General features: G+C 40.2%; 1 protein-coding gene and 1 pseudogene across 1 annotated transcript in view; one reads left to right on the forward strand and one right to left on the reverse strand.

The window, feature by feature from the left end:
* The first annotated feature begins 254 nt into the window (after positions 1-254).
* Positions 255-17,131, forward strand: part of AFF4 (ALF transcription elongation factor 4) — a 69,405-nt gene continuing 52,528 nt past the window's right edge. Inside the window, exon 1 of the mRNA XM_090288344.1 lies at positions 255-657. The gene's annotated coding sequence lies outside the window, so the exon portion shown is untranslated. The remainder of the gene's footprint in view (positions 658-17,131) is intronic.
* LOC150000814 (interleukin-18 pseudogene) lies at positions 14,455-15,045 on the reverse strand (annotated as a pseudogene).

Consider the following 17,131-nt stretch of genomic DNA (forward strand, 5'->3'; position numbering starts at 1 on the left):
GGCTGGGCAGGCCCGGTCCTGCCCGCCCCGCCCTCCGAACGCGGCCGTCGGGCCCAGGGCTCGGGCCTAGGTCACCGGGTTCGGCGCCGGGCCTGCATGGGGTTGTGGCGCCCGACAGGGGCGCAAGTTGCCACCCTTAGCAACGCCTACCAGCATTGCAATCCCGCAGCCCCCAGCTTTTCCGGCGGGGAGAGGGGGTAGGAGAGACCGTCGTCGTCACGTGACGCCTCGCCCGCCCGGTCCTGGTCACATGGGTGGCGCGGTCGCTGCGTCAGTCACAGCCCTGGCTGCCGGAGTCGAGCCGTCGCCACCGCCGCCGCCAGCTGACTGGGCGGAGATCCGGGTACCAGGTCCTGGTCAACCCGCCCCCGCCGCCTCCGTCGGCCGTTCCCGACCGGGCCCGACCGTCATGGAGCGGGGCGGGACCTCCGCCTGTTCCGTGTGAAGTGCGTCGCCGCCGCCTGTGCTTTTCGCGACCTCACGAACAGCAGCAGTCGCCGCTGCTGCTGCCGCCGCCGCCCGGAGCCCCTCGCTGTTGGCAGCCTGTCGCCGCTCCCCGGGCGGGCTCGAGTGCGCGACCGGTGAAGTGCAGGCCCGGCGCCGCCGCCGCCGCCGCTTCTGGGAGATGGTTCGGGCCTAGCGGAGCCGGGACTGGAGGTGAGAAGGCCGACGGGCTGACTGAGGCCGCGCCGCGGCGCGGGGGAGGGGCGGGAGAGGGGGCGGGCGAGGGTGGGGGGCCGGGCTCCACCTGGGAGCTACTGACGCCCTCCGGGCCCGGGCTGTGGCCCCAGCCTTTGCCTTCCACCCGCTTCCCTCAAATAAATAAATAAGCTAACCCAATCCGAACAAAAATTCCCAGAAATCCATCTTTTCGCCGTCTCTCCTTTCCCCTTTCGTTCCTTAATCTGTCCCTTCCCTCAGAAATTCCGTCGACTGTTTTGTGACTTTAATACCCGATTTAGAGTTATTTCTAGTTAAAGAGAAAATAGGCCTAGGTTTTGGCTTTCCTAACCGAACTAGTTCTCGCTTTCCTTCTCTCGCGATCCTGCGCACCGTCACCCCCACCCTGCAAAAAAAAAAAAAAAAAAAAGGAAAAAGATTCCGCCTACGAGCAGCGGAGGGGGTAGCTAAAAATGGGAATGGGCGGGGTGGGGGGGCGTTATGCTTGAGTCCCCCCATAACTTCTGAGTTGGCCTATTTAGCTGGTTATCCCGGTAGCTTGTGTTTGGATATTGATGTTTATCGGCCTTTCCTCCAGCTGCCTGTCTGTGCGCGGGGTTAATCTCGTAATTGACGTCAGTGCTTTGTTCTTTCCACTTTGCTGTTCCTTCCACTCTTTGAGGATGGATGTTGGGGTAAAGGAGTTGGAGGAGTATCCTTAGTGCCGTTTCTTTCAGAAACGCTAGCGTTCCTACCAAGTTGAAGGGTCCAATCTGAAACGCTTGTGTATGGCGTGCAAACTGAGACGAAGAGTTCGGTGCAGGGTTCTTAACACTTAGCTGCAATTCGAATGGTGCGGTTTCTTACCTGCTGGCCCTTGGATTTTAAAACTTAGGCCCAGTGCCTTTTCCCGTGACCCGGATTTTTCCTGACGGAATCGAAGCTCTAGGTGCCTGTGTGAATAGGTTTGTCAATATGACGTTTGAAATGGGTGTTATTTTTTAGGGCTCGGGTGTTAAAAGCTCAACGCTTTGTTTCATTCTACAAAGCTTTATAAAGTGCTTGTTGCACTGAACTGCCCTTTAACTTACCAAAATTGAAATATTTATGAGAACTTTTCTGATTTGGCATTTGATAAAGATCCTTTGTGGCCCCTGAACCTGCCTAGAATCATCTTTGGTCTTATGTGCATAAAGGGATGTTGGCAAGTGGCCACTTGGTTTTCAACAAAGCTGGCTTCTTTAAATTTCTCGGGTTTCTTTTTTTTTATTTTTTTAATAGAACCATTTTTTAAAAAAGATTTTATTTATTTATTTTTAGAGAGAGGAGATGGGAGGGAGAAAGAGAGGGAGGGAAACATCAATGTGTGGTTGCCTCTCACACGCCACCCCGCCCAGGACCGGGCCCCCGCAACCCAGACATGTGCCCTGACTGGGAATCGAACTGGCAACCACTGAGCCACACCAGCCAGGGCTCGGGGTTATTTTCCTTATTCATTATTGCATTTTTCAGTCTCTAAACATTAAAAAAATTCTCAAAAAGTTGTTTTTATTATCTTATAGAATTACCTGAAAGCAATCAGTGTATTTATTTTTTAATTTATTTCTAATACCAGCAGTTTCATTCAGTCTGCGGTGGCTTGCAGGCTGATGACTGGTTTTCATTAGTTCTACAGGAACAGTAGGCAAATTTTACTTCAAATAAAAATTTGCATCAAGTGAGGACAAGATAGGATGTCTGTGAGTGACCAACTTTTACTGTTTGGTTACAGTAAAAGGGAAAAAAAGAGCTTGGCTGTGTTAATTGGAAAGTGGTCTGCAGTTTGGGGGCATAAAGGTGATTACAGTGCTTTGGTGAAGCTATGTAATTAACAATTCTTAAACATAATATTTTCATTCAGATTCACTTTCCACTTGTCAGATGACATACATTCTCTTCTGTGCTCTTGGGTTATTGTATTACCTTTTTAACAGTTTATACTTTCTGCTCTGTGTTGCAGTTTTCTTTTTATTTTATTTTATTTTTTGGTTTTTCAATTACAGTTGTCCAATTTTTTCCCCATTGCTCCCCCCCACCCAGCCCACCTCTTCTCCCACAATCATATCCCTCCCCGTTGTCCATGTCCATGAGTCATTTATGCACGTTCCTTGTGTGTTGCAGTTTTCTTACAGGCCTTTTGTAGTGTCTTGAGAGCAAAAACCTCTCTGTATCCTCCCCAGTATTTTATACAATTATTAGATTGAATTTGAATGTGATATCCAACCTAAGATTTCACTAAAAAGTAATCTAAAGAAAACTAGATGAGCAAATGGTCGGTACTTGAAGAGGAAAAGATGACTGTCAGCCACAGAAGATGACAGAAGATGAGGCCTTCTAAAAGTTTTGTATCTTACCTTTTTTGAAGAGTTAAGGTAAATTTCATGGTTTTATGTGTACCTGAGAGGAACAAAGAAAATAGGTATTCTTTTGTGGCCATCTACTGGTTTAGAATGGAGTCCAAAATATATGAGGCCTTTTTGTAATATTTTTCATAAAATCAAAGAGGCAATTTTTAAGTATTGAAGATGCACCAGGACCCAGAAATATAATGTGAATTACAAAAATTGATAACAAATTTTATCTTTAATTTTAGCTCTGTTCTGTGAATATCTTACCATAAAAATCTTTGCTATATAATGTAAAGGTTTCCCAGCTTTTGAACCCCGATTCTTATGTTTTAATCATTTTTTTTTTTTTCATTTCTTCTGTTAAGTTGGAACGATTATATTTGATTTCTGGGAGGGTGTATACCAGTCTCAGTTATTGTGAAATAAGGTGTAGTCAGTGAGTTAAAGACTGCTTAAAGCTAACCTGACCTGTTGTTACCTTGCTGCTTTTTCCTTTGGTTTAAGAAAAGCACTCCTACTTGTAGTATCTCTCTACACCCACTCATGTTGGTTATTTGAAGTGATATTCTAGTACATGGAAGAGGGCAGTAATAAACATTCCAGTTACTAAGTTTTGGCTGATCATGTACATTCCTATTTGTCTTGATGTTCATTTTCATGGCATCATATCCTGAGAATTTTAATGGTACTGGCACATAGAAAATGTTAGAACCACTGACTTTATTTTCAAAATATTCCAAAAGGATTTTAATATCTGGACTTTATTTTTGAAGGGAAAAAAATCTTATGTAAAGTCTACTTGCTTCATCAACCAGACTTTAAAAAATCTGTAACCTGAGAAAAGGCATTTCATGTAACTTTATCTCTCGTGGAGTGCCTAATGAGCCATGGTGGTGGCTTTGAGGCAAGTAGACAAAGCTTATTAGTGGGTACTGTTTTAAACTAAGTATTTTGATAATCATTTTCTAGGATAGGTAAAAGAACTTCATGCATTCTTGTCCTAAAGCATGGTGGTGGGGGAGTGAGGAATCAGGGATGGATTGACATGAATAGATTGGAAAGCCAGTATGGTTTGACTACCCAGATATTCTCATGATGTGTCCTGGAGCTGCTTGGGGCCTGAATGAGTCTCCCATGATATTGTCAATTTGGAGCTGCCTAGTGGGTTATGACTTTTCACTTTGTTTTTGGTTTTCATGTCATTAGGGTAGGGACAGTTTTATGAAGAGGTGAGCTACAGGTGACTACTTTGCATAGACAAGTTTTCCCAACTCTTTGCAATTGCTTTGATTTCTTCCATAGGAATATCACTCTTCCTCTCTTTTACCTTAACTGTTAAAAATTACATTTTTTAAGGCCCAGTACAGGTACCATTGCCTTCCTATAGTTTTACTTGATTCCTCACTCTACTGCAATTGTGACCTACTTCCTTGGAATACTTGTATCACTTTGTATCTCAGTTATTTGTTAGGCAGCTAACTCTGGGTCTGTAGCCTGCTGGTGACATGGAACCCAATGTATCAGGGAAGACACACTGGTAAAATAAAGATTGTTACACTATTTCATTATGTTATGTCTAAAAAATTAACACTAATTCCTTAATATCATTACATATCTAGTAAGTGTTCAAATTTCCTTGCTTACAGTTTTTGCTTTAACAGTTTGTTTGAATTAGGATCTAAATAAAGGGGCATATATTACACTGGGTATGTGTCTCAGCCCTCTTTTTTTTTTTTCTTCTTCATTCTGTAGGATGCTGTCTTTTTGTTCTTGTTCTTGTTCCCATACAATGGTTTGATAAAGAAACTGGGTCTTTGCTATATGAAATTTCTCAGAGTCTAGATTGTGCTGAATGCATCCCTGTGGTTTCATGTAATATGTTCCTTTGCCCCTTGTTTTTCCTCTAAATTAGTAGTTACATCTAGAAGCTTGATCCAGTTCAGGCTTGACATTTTTTAATGACAAGAATGCTTCATAGGTTGTGTTCTGTGTACCTCCTATGCATTCTTTCTTTCTTAAAGATTTTATTTATTTTTAGAGAGAGGGGAAGGAAGGGAGAAAGAGGGAGAGAAACATCGTGGATCAGTTGCCTCTTGCATACTCCCAAATGGGGACTTGGCATGAAAACCAGGCATATACCCTTACTGGGAATCAAACCAGCAACCTTTTGGTTTGCAGGAGGACACTTAACCCACTGAGCCACACCAGCCAGGATCCTGTGCACTCTTAAACCTTCAGCTTGGCTTCTCATCCTACCATGCTAGTGAAATTGCTCTTAATCAAGGCCTCCTGTGACTTTTATTTATTCATTTATTTAAGTATATTTTATTGATTATGTTATTACAGTAGTTTCAATTTTTTTCCCCTTTGCTCCCCTCCACCCAGTACCCTCCTTCCCTCCAGCAATCACAGCCCCCCTTAGTTCATGTCCATGGGTCGTGCATATAAGTTCTTTGGTTTCATCCTTTCCTGTATTATTAACTTCACCCTATTTTGTATTTACCAATTATGCTTCTTAATCTCTGCACCATTTCCCCATTTCTCCCCCTTCCACCTCCCAGCTGATAACCCTCTGAATGATACCCATACCTATGAATCTGTTCCTATTCTGGTTTGCTTAGTTGGATTTTGTTCTTATTTTTTAGATTCAGTTGTTGATAGTTTGAGTTTGTCGTCATTTTAATGTTCATAATTTTGACCTTTTTCTTAAGTAAGTCCCTTTGACATTTCATATAATAATAACTTGGTGATGATGAGCTCCTTTAGCTTTACCTTGTCTGGGAAGCACTTTATCTGCCCTTCCATTCTAAATGATAGCTTTGCTGGATAGAGTAATCTTGGTTGTAGGTCCTTGCTTTTCATTACCTTCAATACTTCTTGCCAGTCCCTTCTTGCCTGCAGAGTTTCTTTTGAGAAATCGGCTGACAGTTATAGGCACCCCTTCGTAGGTAACTCTTTGTTTTCTCTTGCTACTTTTTAAGGTTCTCTCTTTATCTTGAACCTTTTGCATTTTAATTATGATGTGTCTTGGCGTGGTCCTTTTTGGGTCTGACTTGTTTGGGACGCTCTGTGCTTCCTGAATTTGTATGTCTAGTTCCTTCGCCAAATATGGGGAGTTCTCCTTCATTATTTTCTTACATGTAAGTTTTCAGTTTCTTGTTCTTCCTCTTCTCCTTGCACCCTGTAGTTTGGATGTTGGCATGTTTGAAGTTGTCCCAAAGGTTCCTAAGCCTCTCCTAATTTTTTTCAATTCTTATTTCCTCATTCTGTACTGGTCGACTATTGTTTTTCTCCTTATGTTCCAAATCATTTATTTGAACCCCAGTTTTCTTCCCTTCACCATTGGTTTTGTGTGGATTTTTCTTCGTTTCACTTAACATAGTCTTCACGTCTTCTCTTACGTGTTTGCTGTACTTAAGCATATCTGTCAACTGTGAGCATCTTTATCACCAGTGTTTTGAATTCTTCATCTGTTAGGTTGGCTATCTCCTCATTGCTTAGTTCTCTCACTGGAACCTTGATTCATTCCCCCTTTTGAGCCATACTTCTCTGTCTCCTTATCTTGACAGGCTCCTGTGTTTGTTTGTTTGTGTCTTAGGTAGAGCTGTTGCTCCTGTTACGTTGTAAGGGGCGAAGCCTTAAGTTTTCTCGTCAGTTGAGGGCAACCTATTTCACCACGTTGTGGCGCTGTATGTGGGGGAGGGGTCTGAGAGGGAACAATGTCAATTGCTCAGCACTCACCCCTTTTCCAGGCACTTCTCCCACTTTTTATAGGACTCACGCCTCTCTAGTTGTTGCCCTGGCTGTCGTCCCCAGAGTGGGTGGGTCTGCGGATTTTCTAGGACCGTGGGTGCCCTTTAAACAAGCAGACCGGTAGTTTCTTCCTCCGCCCCAACCCCCACTGGTTTGCACAGTTAGAAGCAATGAGGCTTTATTTTCCCGGGTGCTGGGACTGTGAGCTGTGTGGTCTGGTCTGGTGCTGGGAGTGCTTCCCAGGTGTCCCTCCTGACCTTTTAAAATATGTGATTGTGCTTTCCGGCAGCCTGCTGCTGCCATCACTGCTGCCGCCACCGCACCGTGTCCTCTCCATCCCAGCTCCGCCCCTCCTACTTGTCTGGATGAGTATTTCTTCTTTATATCTTTGTTTGTTGGACTTCCATGCAGCTTGATTTTCTGGAACTTCTGGTTGTCTCTAGTTTTGAGGTAGTTGTAGTCCTTCTTAGTTGTGGAGGGAGATGTATCATGTCTGTCTAGGCTTCCATCTTGGCCAGAAGTCTCCTCCTGTGACTTTTATATTGCCAAATTGTATAATCATTGCTTACTCCTACCTCTTTCTGTACTTGCATTGTTTATCATTTTCTCCTTGATATTGTTTTCTTTCTTTGGTGATTATTTATTTCCTACCTTTCTACCTACTAGCTGCTTCTTTGCAGACTTTTTAAAAAAATTTAATCTTTATTGTAATTTTTTTTCATTATTATTTAGTCCCCGTCTACCCTCCTCCCCCATCAATCACCACACTGTTGTCCATGGCCATGAGTCCTTTTTCCTCTTCTCTCAGTCCCTGCACCCCCTAACTTCCCCGGTCAATAGCTGTCATCCTGCTCTCCATCTGTGAGTCTGTCTCTGCTTTGCTTGTTAGATCAGTTTGTTCATTAGATTCCACATATGAGTGAAATCATATGGTATTTATCTTTCTCTGACTGGCTTATTTTACTTAGCATAATGTTCTCCAGATAAACTTATCTATAGATAGACACTTGGGCTGCTTCCATATTATGGCTATTGTAAATAATGCTGCAATGAACATAGGGGTGCGTATGTTCTTTCAAATTAGTGTTTTGGGCTTCTTTGGATATATTCCCAGAAATGGGATTGCTGGGTCAAAAAGCAGACCCATTTTTAATTTTTTGAGGTATCTCCATACTGCTTTCCACAGCGACTGCACCAGTCTGCATTCCCACCAACAGTGCAAAAGATTTCCCCTGTTCTCCACATCCTCACCAGGACTTGTTGTTTGTTGATTTATTGATGATAGCTATTCTGACTGGTGTGAGATGGTATCTCGCATACTCTTAATTATTGCTAATTCCTTAATACTGATAGTTTTGTAGTTAGTCTTAGCATTCCCTTTTCACTCTTCTGGGTGATCCCATCCATTTGTATGGCTTTAGCTATCATAGCTAAGTGTTTTGTGGGTACCAGAACTCTTTCATCCAACTGAATACCCCACTTTAGATTGTTTAAAAGGCAATTTGTTTTAGTTAGGAAAGTGACATATATCTAACTTAAGCAAAGAGAAGAATTTAATGGGAACATACTGGGTATCCCATGAATTCTAAGAAAGGCAATCAACTCATAGGATGGCAGCTAGAACTCAGAAACAGCTCGGATCTAGGGCCTCCAGATAGTTTAGGAGGGTCTCTTTATCTCTCATAAGATACTCTTTGTATATTCAGTTAGTTCTCTTGCTGCAGACCAACTTTTAACACTTACTGCTGTTCTGAGCTTGGAATCTTGCATCTTCTGACATTAGAGAGAGACTCACCTGAATCTCAATCCCAAACCCTTGCAAGTGGAGTCATTATTAGGTTATGTGTCCACCTCTAGGCTACAACTTTGGCTGGGGGGTCTACATTGTGGAAGATGCTCTAGCTGCACTATGCCAGAGATAGGTGGAGTAAAGGACACTCTTGAAACATAGTTGGTCTACCACATTCATTCCATGACTATTTAGCACATGCATACACAGTCCTACTTTCCCCCATATGTATATTAAGTATTTTAAAAATATAATATACATATGCCAGCAAAAACCCTTCATTTCTTCTATGGAGACAACCCAAATTCACATCTAGCTACAACATCCAGAGGTAATTGTTCTCTGAGTCCAGATTCTGAAGGTGATATCCTTTGTTTATCAGTTAGATATCCTTTATTACTTGTCTGAAAATTGTGAGCTAAATACTAAATTTAATCTTCTTTAACATAACTGATACACAGTGGTTAGGAAACAAGATAACTAAGACTCTTAAGAAGGAAGGGCAGAGGAAGGTATTATTGCAAAACTATGTGAATGTGGGAGAGAATTTCCAGAAAATATGTGGATGAGGTGAGGCTAGAAGTTGATCAGATTATCTCTGTAGTGTTCATTATGTACAGGTTACTATTCTACCACTTCTCAATCCCCTCACCCCAATCCCGCTCTTTTCCTGGCCTTGGAGAATGTATCACTATCATCACTTTTCCCAGAAACCTGCAAGTAGTCCTTGATTCCTCTGTTATACTTCTCACATCTGACTTGTTGCAAAATTCTACTTCCTTAACATCTTTGCATCCAAACCCTTTCTCTCCATTATCTACATACATCCCTGCTATTGCTGCCTTAATCTAAGCTTTCATTTCTCACCTGGATTATTGCAACAAGGCTTCTCACTTGTTTATTATTGCCAGTTGGATCTATACTCTGTACCAGAATGATTTTTCCCTGGAAACTGCGAATCTGATTTTGTTAGTTCTCTACTTTAAACTTCTTAGTAGTGTTCCGTTTCTGTAGCATTCTTCTAACTGGGGATTCTTAGACATTAATGAGTTTTATGTAACTTTCAAAGGACTGATTTATCACAGCCAAATACTCCCTTGGGGGTTTGTTGCTGGGTTTAGATTTTGTTTACTATGATGTTTGTGCCAAGCTGTAGTGCCTTTTATTAAGTTGATATTGCAGTGGCTTAGAAGGGAAAGATGGAAAGTAAAATTGGACCATGTGATAGTATGTGTTAGGGTAGGCAGATCAAATTCAGAAGAACCCTGGCATAGTGGGTGATATCATATTTTCACTGAGATGTTTCTGGTGGATCCCATCTTTATAATCAGTCAATCACGAAACAGTTCGCAGTATGGCTGTTGTGTGTCCAACTTCAGCAGTAGTTACACTTTATATACATTTTTTTAAAAGATTTTATTTATTTTCAGAAGGAGGGGGAGGGAGGGAGAAAGAGAAACATCAATTGGTTGCCTCTCACACAACCCCAACTGGGTACCTCGCCTGCAACCCAGGCATGTGCCCTGACTGGAATCGAACCAGTGGCCTTTTGGTTCACAGGCTGTCACTAAATACACTGAGCCATACCAGCCAGGGCTACTTTATATACAGTGTTCCCTCACTTATTGCAGGTATTACATTCTAGACCTCCCCATGAAGTAGGAACCTTACATTTATTCTACACTCTTAAACCTACATAACTTTAACAACATACGTATACAGTACCGCAAAATCCTGCGATATAGCCAAAAATCTGCGATAAAAAATTAAATGTAATATTTTTTAAAATCCCGCAATGCAGTGAGGCTGTGATAAGTGAATTGCGATATAGAGGGACTACTGTACATTTAATGTATATTTCAATAAAGTAGGAAACCACAAATGAACAAGATTGCCAGAGTTATCAAGTAAGGCCTGTTTAAACATGATATTTAAGGACTGCTAGCTGGTCTAGTGTATAAAGCGTTATTTCCAAAACTAACAAATAAACATAGTTATTGAGTCCATTTTTGTGTAATATATTTATAAGCATTTTCTGTATTAGTGTTATTGAAGTCAAGTTACAGAAGTTGTTTAAAAATATAAAACCAGACCTGAGACTACATATTTCCAGGATTGAATACATCATTGGTTTAGTTTCTGTTACATTCATGTTATTTTATACTTAATTTGTAAAGTTGTTTTAGTTTTACAGTTACATAAGAGCTATAAATATAATGAGTTCATACCTAATTTTATACTTATACTTTTTTATTAACATTATAATAAGTCACATGAATCTTGGAGGGTTTCTCAGAAAAAGTGGGATATGTGGTAAGCTTTGAAATAGATATAATTAGAAATGGGGGAAAGTAAGGCACTACTAAGTAGATGGGCTAGTTTGAGTAAAAACCTGGATCTAAATGTATGTTGGTTATTTACAGGCTCAGATAAATACTGAAAGCTTTATAAAAGTAGGTAAGACTTGAACCACAGACAAGTTTAAATCCTGTTATTGATGACTTTTAAATCATAGGAATAGAATATTCCCTCACTTATTGCAGGTATTATGTTCTAGACACCCCCGCAATTTGGTAAAGATCTGCGAAATAGGAACCTTACATTTATTTTAGTATTTATATATATTTTAAGGCTTTATAAACCCTTCCCACACACTTATAAACCATTCTCAGTCCCTTATTAACCTTCTCCACACTTTTATAAACACTACTTATATTCTTAAACATATTCTACACTCTTAAACCTACGGAACTTTAACAACATGTATACAGTACTGCAAAATCCCACGATATAGCGAAAAATCTGTGATAAATAATTAAATATAATACTTTAAAAAATCCCGCGATACAGTGAGGCCGCCGTAAGTTATTTATTCATCTTTGAAGATCAAAATAGATTTCTCAGTTTATTTGTCCGTATGCTTTTAGAGTTTGGTAGCAACATTTGTTGAGATAAGTTTAAACTAGTTAAATTTGGTTTACACAGTTCTGAAATAGTAATAAAAGAAGTGTAATTTGATTTGGTTTGGTTCTGAAACAGGTACATGATATGTAACTTCAAGACAACAGGGGGAAGGAGCATTTAGTATTACTGAGCTAAATGTTGTCAAAAGGGAGGAAGCTGGTTACATGTAATATAAATATATATTTTTAGATTTACTCTTAAGTGTGAGTATACTTGTGTATGTAAGAAACATTTTTTTTCTTGAATTGAGGTTTTATGTTGTCTAGTATTTATAAAAGAACATCAGTTTATCCATAATCAGTCTGGCAAATACTGTTTCATATTATTTATTGAGCAGTGGAATGCTTAATTACATAATAAGCATTGCTTGTGATACTGTTTGGTCTCTAAGATGAGGAAATAAATTTTACTTTATGAGAAAAGCTTCATGGAGAAAGTGAATTGAGTTATAGTTAAAGGATAAGAATTGTACAGCTTGACAGATGAATAAATGTTTCAGTTCTGGTCTATCTGAAATAATTAAATGCAGATGTTGTTAGAATGTTAAATTAAAATTTGTTGCAGAATAGTCTAATTTTAGTGTAACATGAAGTACCAATTATTTCATTTGTGCAATATTAGTATTTTGTGATGTTAGGTAAATAATATCATGATTTCTATGTATTATTTCCTAGTGAGTGAGATAACATCTCCTTTCTAACCAGGCTGTGAAGTTCATTAGTTTACTCATTCAAGTGGTTGTCTACTAGGTTATGTTATAGATATGCAATGCTGAACAAAACAAACACATTCCTTGATTGTTGTCTAGTGGGAGAGTAAATATTAATGAACATCAAAATAAGTATATACTTAATTGTGATCAAGTACTCTGAAGGAAAGGGGAATTGCATGAATTTTCTGAAGCTGGAAAGGACATTCCAAGTTGAAGAAGCTTCCCAAAGGCTCCTGGTGGGAACTGGGAGGGGGAAGGTTATAAGATATAAAATGAATCGGATGAGATAGGCAGGAGTCAGATCAGGTAGAAAGTCAGGTCAGGGCTCTGTTGGCCTAGGTAAGGACCTTAAGGTTTATCCTAATATTAGTGGAAAGCTTATTAAAATTTTATAAAGCAGGGGTTGGATGACATGATCTGGTTTGTGTTTTAAAAACATCACTTTGGCTGTTGTAAGAAATGTGGAGTACAGAAAGACCAGAGGAACCAGAAGTTTAATAAGAAGGCTGTAGCATTTGTCCAAATTGGAGATAAAATGATGGCTTGTTTTGAACAGTGGCAGTGGAGAAAGAAGTGAACAGGTTAGTTCAAAATACATTTTGAAGGCTGTGGTTATGGATTGGATACGGAGAGAGGCTGAAAGGAGGATTCGGCAATAGCAGTTTATTAGTAGGAGAGGATCACTGGCGTAGGAGTTGGTGGAGGCGGGAGAAAACAGATCAAGAAGTCGATTTTGTGTGTATTAAGATTGAGATTTCAGACCAAGAACATGATCAAATGGGTCCTTTGATACATGGCCTAATGTAGTAGGTGTCCTGTAGAGTCCAGTGGCACAGCCTCCCCTGTCACCTAAGCTGCATATTCAAGGTGCACCCTTCCTGTGGGCTGAGTATACCCTTCTCTTGTAGTTGAGCCTTGTTTGCTGTTGGCAGATCAATGGGAGGGATTTACCCAGGCCAGTCAGCTGCAGGGACTGTCTGCGACCACTTAACCACTAACCTCTGCCCTCTGTGGAGGATCAGCTGTGCTGGTCAGGGTGGTGGTGCTCCAGTGTGGTCTGTAGCTGTCCACTGGGTGCATTGGCCCTGAGGTTTCCTGGGTGGTGCAGGCCAGGGTCAGCCCCAACCTGTGTTTTGCCTGGGGCCACCCTGCCTAAGGTATAAAGCAATCTGAGATGGCTGCCACTTGTGGTGGACTTGGAGATTCCCAGGTGAAACCAAGCTATGAATCTAGGCTGGCTGCTGCTAGTGCTGGGCCTGGGGCTCACTTAGTCCCACTGTTGCTTGTTTGATAGGATTTAGGAAGTTGTGAAGCATGAGCTAAAACCAGCCATTCATGTGGAGAAGCAGCTAGGGTGGGCCCATAAGTTGGGTGGGCGGAGTCTCTGGGGATCTGCAAGGTGGGTCAGACAGTGTTAGGTTGATGGAGGCTCAGATATGGCACAGCCTGCTGGCTCAGTGGCTCTGTCAGGGGAGAGCTGAGGAAAGGGACAATAGCCTCTGCTGTCCTTGATGCCAGACACCCCTGTTTCCCCTAGTATGCCACTGGTGCCTTTCAAGCTGCTACCCAGAGCTGGAGCTCAAAGGGAGTGAGTAGGTGAGTCCGTGTGTGGGTTCTTTAAGAGGAACTGCCTGGGGCTCCAGCAGTTTCTTCCACTGTTTCAATCCCCGCTGGTTTTTGCAGCCAGAAGTTGTGGGGGCTAATCTTCCTGGCACTGGAACCCTGGGATGGGGGGCCTGGTGTGGGGCTGCAACTCCAGCAGACAGAGAAACAAATAAAGAGACTTAGAGTATTGACAAATTTTAGCAAATCAGTGAGGCTTGTATCACAACCTTTTTGGAAAGCAGTTTATTGATATATATTAAAATGGTATAGCTTATACCCTGTGACTCACCAGTTCACATCTAGAAATTTATCTGAAACTAAAATAGAGTACACGCACACACACTGTATCATTTGTAATGCTAAATTCTGTATACAACCCAATGATCTATCGGGAACTAGTTCATTGTTTATTAAATGAAATAGAATTGCATGTATAATAATTTCTACATGTATGACTTTATGTGACTCCTTATATTGTTGTTTATTTCAGGGGAGTGAAATTATTGGTGACTTTTACTTCCTACTAGCCAGATTAGCTTTTGAGCAAAGAACCAGTATTACATTTTTTTTTTAAATTTTAATATCTAGTTCTTATTTTGAAGAGTGAACATTACAGATTCATCCCATGTATCCTTTTCTTTCAAAATGAGTTTGAAAAGATCATTTTCCTTTTTTATAAGCTAGGAAGTATCCTTTATATAACGAAGACTCAAATTGTATCTTATTGTGATGTCCTGGGACACTTCTCATAAGGAATATGATGTCATTTCCTTCATCATTAATATCATCAGGAGGAACCATTTCCTTAAAGGAAATAATTGTGTTCTTACAGGAGAGAGTAAACATTTTATTGCACTTCACAGAGATGGTTACTGCCAAGCCTCTAGGGAGGCTATCTTTATACATATATATGATAATTTCAGTCCAGGGTGCATTACCATCATCTTCAGCTACAAAGTAAAGTGTGTTGTCAATAAATTTCATTTCCACAAAATTGATGCAATTGTCTTCTACTGGTTCAGCAGCCATTTTTATTCCTGTGCTCAATAGTTTTCTAGAAGAAAAAGTGATCTGGGAAGTTTGAGGTCTCTTTTCCTCTCTTGTGGCCGTGTGGACAGTGAAGGGGACAGACAAACCCCTTCAGCAGTACTGTTGGAAATCCAATAGCTATCTAAGGAAGAGGGAGGAAGAAAGAACCAGTATTACTTTTATAATTGGAAAACCAAAACCATCAAGGTTTATCTCGTAAATAGGGGGAAGAATACTCCTTATTCATATTTACAGGAACAGTCAAAACATTTACTGAGGGCCAAGAAAGAAGATTCAGATAAAAAGGGAGACATCCTACAATCTTGTGTATGAAATTGGATACTTAGATTTCAGTTTTCTTGTGTTCAGCATGTGAGGATATTAGTTGGCACATTCTGATGTTAATTGAGTTGGTTGTATCTAATTTTTTTAAAGATTTTATTTATTTTTAGAAAGAGGGTAAGGGAGGGAGAAAGAAAGGAAGAGAAACATCAATATGTGGTTGCCTCTAGCACTCCCTCAACTGGGGACCTGGCCTGCAACCCAGGCATGTGCCCTGACTGGGAATCGAACTGGCGACCCTTTGGTTTCCAGGCAAGCACTCAATCCACTGAGCCACACCAGCCAGGGCTAGTTGTATCTAATTCCTATCAATATATTCAAAACCTGACAATTCTACTTCTGAGCTTACCATAAAGAAATAGCTAGGTGCTCAGTCATTTCATATGCATATTGCATCTACTTTTGTTCACATACGACAATTATGGAAATTTTTCCAAGTTAATTGGCAAACATCTACATCATTTTTAAAAAAATAAACCATAGTTTAACCATTTACTTGACCGTTTGTTCTTGAGCATTCAGTTATTTTCAGTAGTTTTACCACTAAAAAGAGTGCTGCACTAAATGTCTTTGTAGCTCATGACTGTGCTTTTATTCCTATGGGATATAATCCTGTGAGTGAGGCTGCTGGCTGAAGGATTTATTTTTCCTGGCTGAGTTTGAAACATGGCTTCACCATTTTAATAACTTTGCTATCTTAGAAAAGTACTTGGCTCTTAATTATTGTTGTTATTAAATAACACATTCCTTTCTCATTGAATTCGATTTGGTAACTATTAAAATTCCATGGATCTGGTAAATTTCTGGGCTCTATTTTACTGATTGGTGTGTTCATTTCTGTGCACTATCATGCTAATTTGAAAATGGTGATGGATTTGTAATAAGTTTTAGTACCTAGGGTGGCAAATTCTTGTTCTCTCCCCAGTGCTAAGTGTATAATAGATGTTTGTTGCATATTAAGTTAATAAGTACTCTTAGAAAATGATAAATATTAAATGAATTTGGGGTGCTTGTTTTTTTAGGGAAACAGAAGTTGGTATATTGATCATGTCTCCTCCTAGCCAAGAATGGCATTACATTTTCTCAAGTGTAAACAGTGACAAGGGAAGAGTTGAAGAGTATTGGATGATCAGTGTGAGTTTGGAGGTGCAAGGGGGCACACTTTCGGGAATGAGAGGAATACTTTACGCCCTAGAGAAGAGACAGTTTGATAGTAAATCCCAAGGCTGAAAAATGCTGCATAGCACTCATAAATGGTCTTTTCATCCCATCTTTTATTTAGAAAAATTTCAAGCCTGTAGGAATAATGTAATATATTGGGTTGGCCAAAGAGTTGTTTTTTTTTTTTTTCCTCCCCATAAGATGGCTCTAGTAATGCTTAGTTGTCTTTTACTTCATTCAAAACAATTTTGTTAGATTGTATTGTGACTGCTATCATATCAGCATGCATTAAAAAAAACATCAAAATTAGTGAATTTTTGTGTAGTCATTTTAATATTAAAGATGGAAAGATATGCAACATTTTCAGCATATTATGCTTTATTATTTCAAGAAAGGTAAATACACAACTGCAATGCAAAAAAAGATTTGTGCAGAGTATGGAGAAGGTGCTGTGTCTGATTGAATGTGTCAGAAGAGGTTTGCAAAGTTCTGTACTAGAGATTTCTCGCTGGACGGGGCTCTACAACTGGGTAGAACAGTTGAAGTTGATAGCTAGTGATCAAATCGAGACTTTAATTTAGAACAATCAATGTTACACCACGTGGGAGATAGCTGACATACTCATACTATCCAAACCAATAAAGTTACTGGTGAAAATGATAAGTACGTCTTTTATTTTTGGCCAACCCAATACATCCATATATCCTTCACCTATATGTACCAGTTGTT

This window comes from Furipterus horrens, unplaced genomic scaffold (assembly GCF_987537825.1).
Source record: "Furipterus horrens unplaced genomic scaffold, mFurHor1.1.pri manual_scaffold_10, whole genome shotgun sequence".
Classification (NCBI taxonomy): Eukaryota; Metazoa; Chordata; class Mammalia; order Chiroptera; family Furipteridae; genus Furipterus; species Furipterus horrens.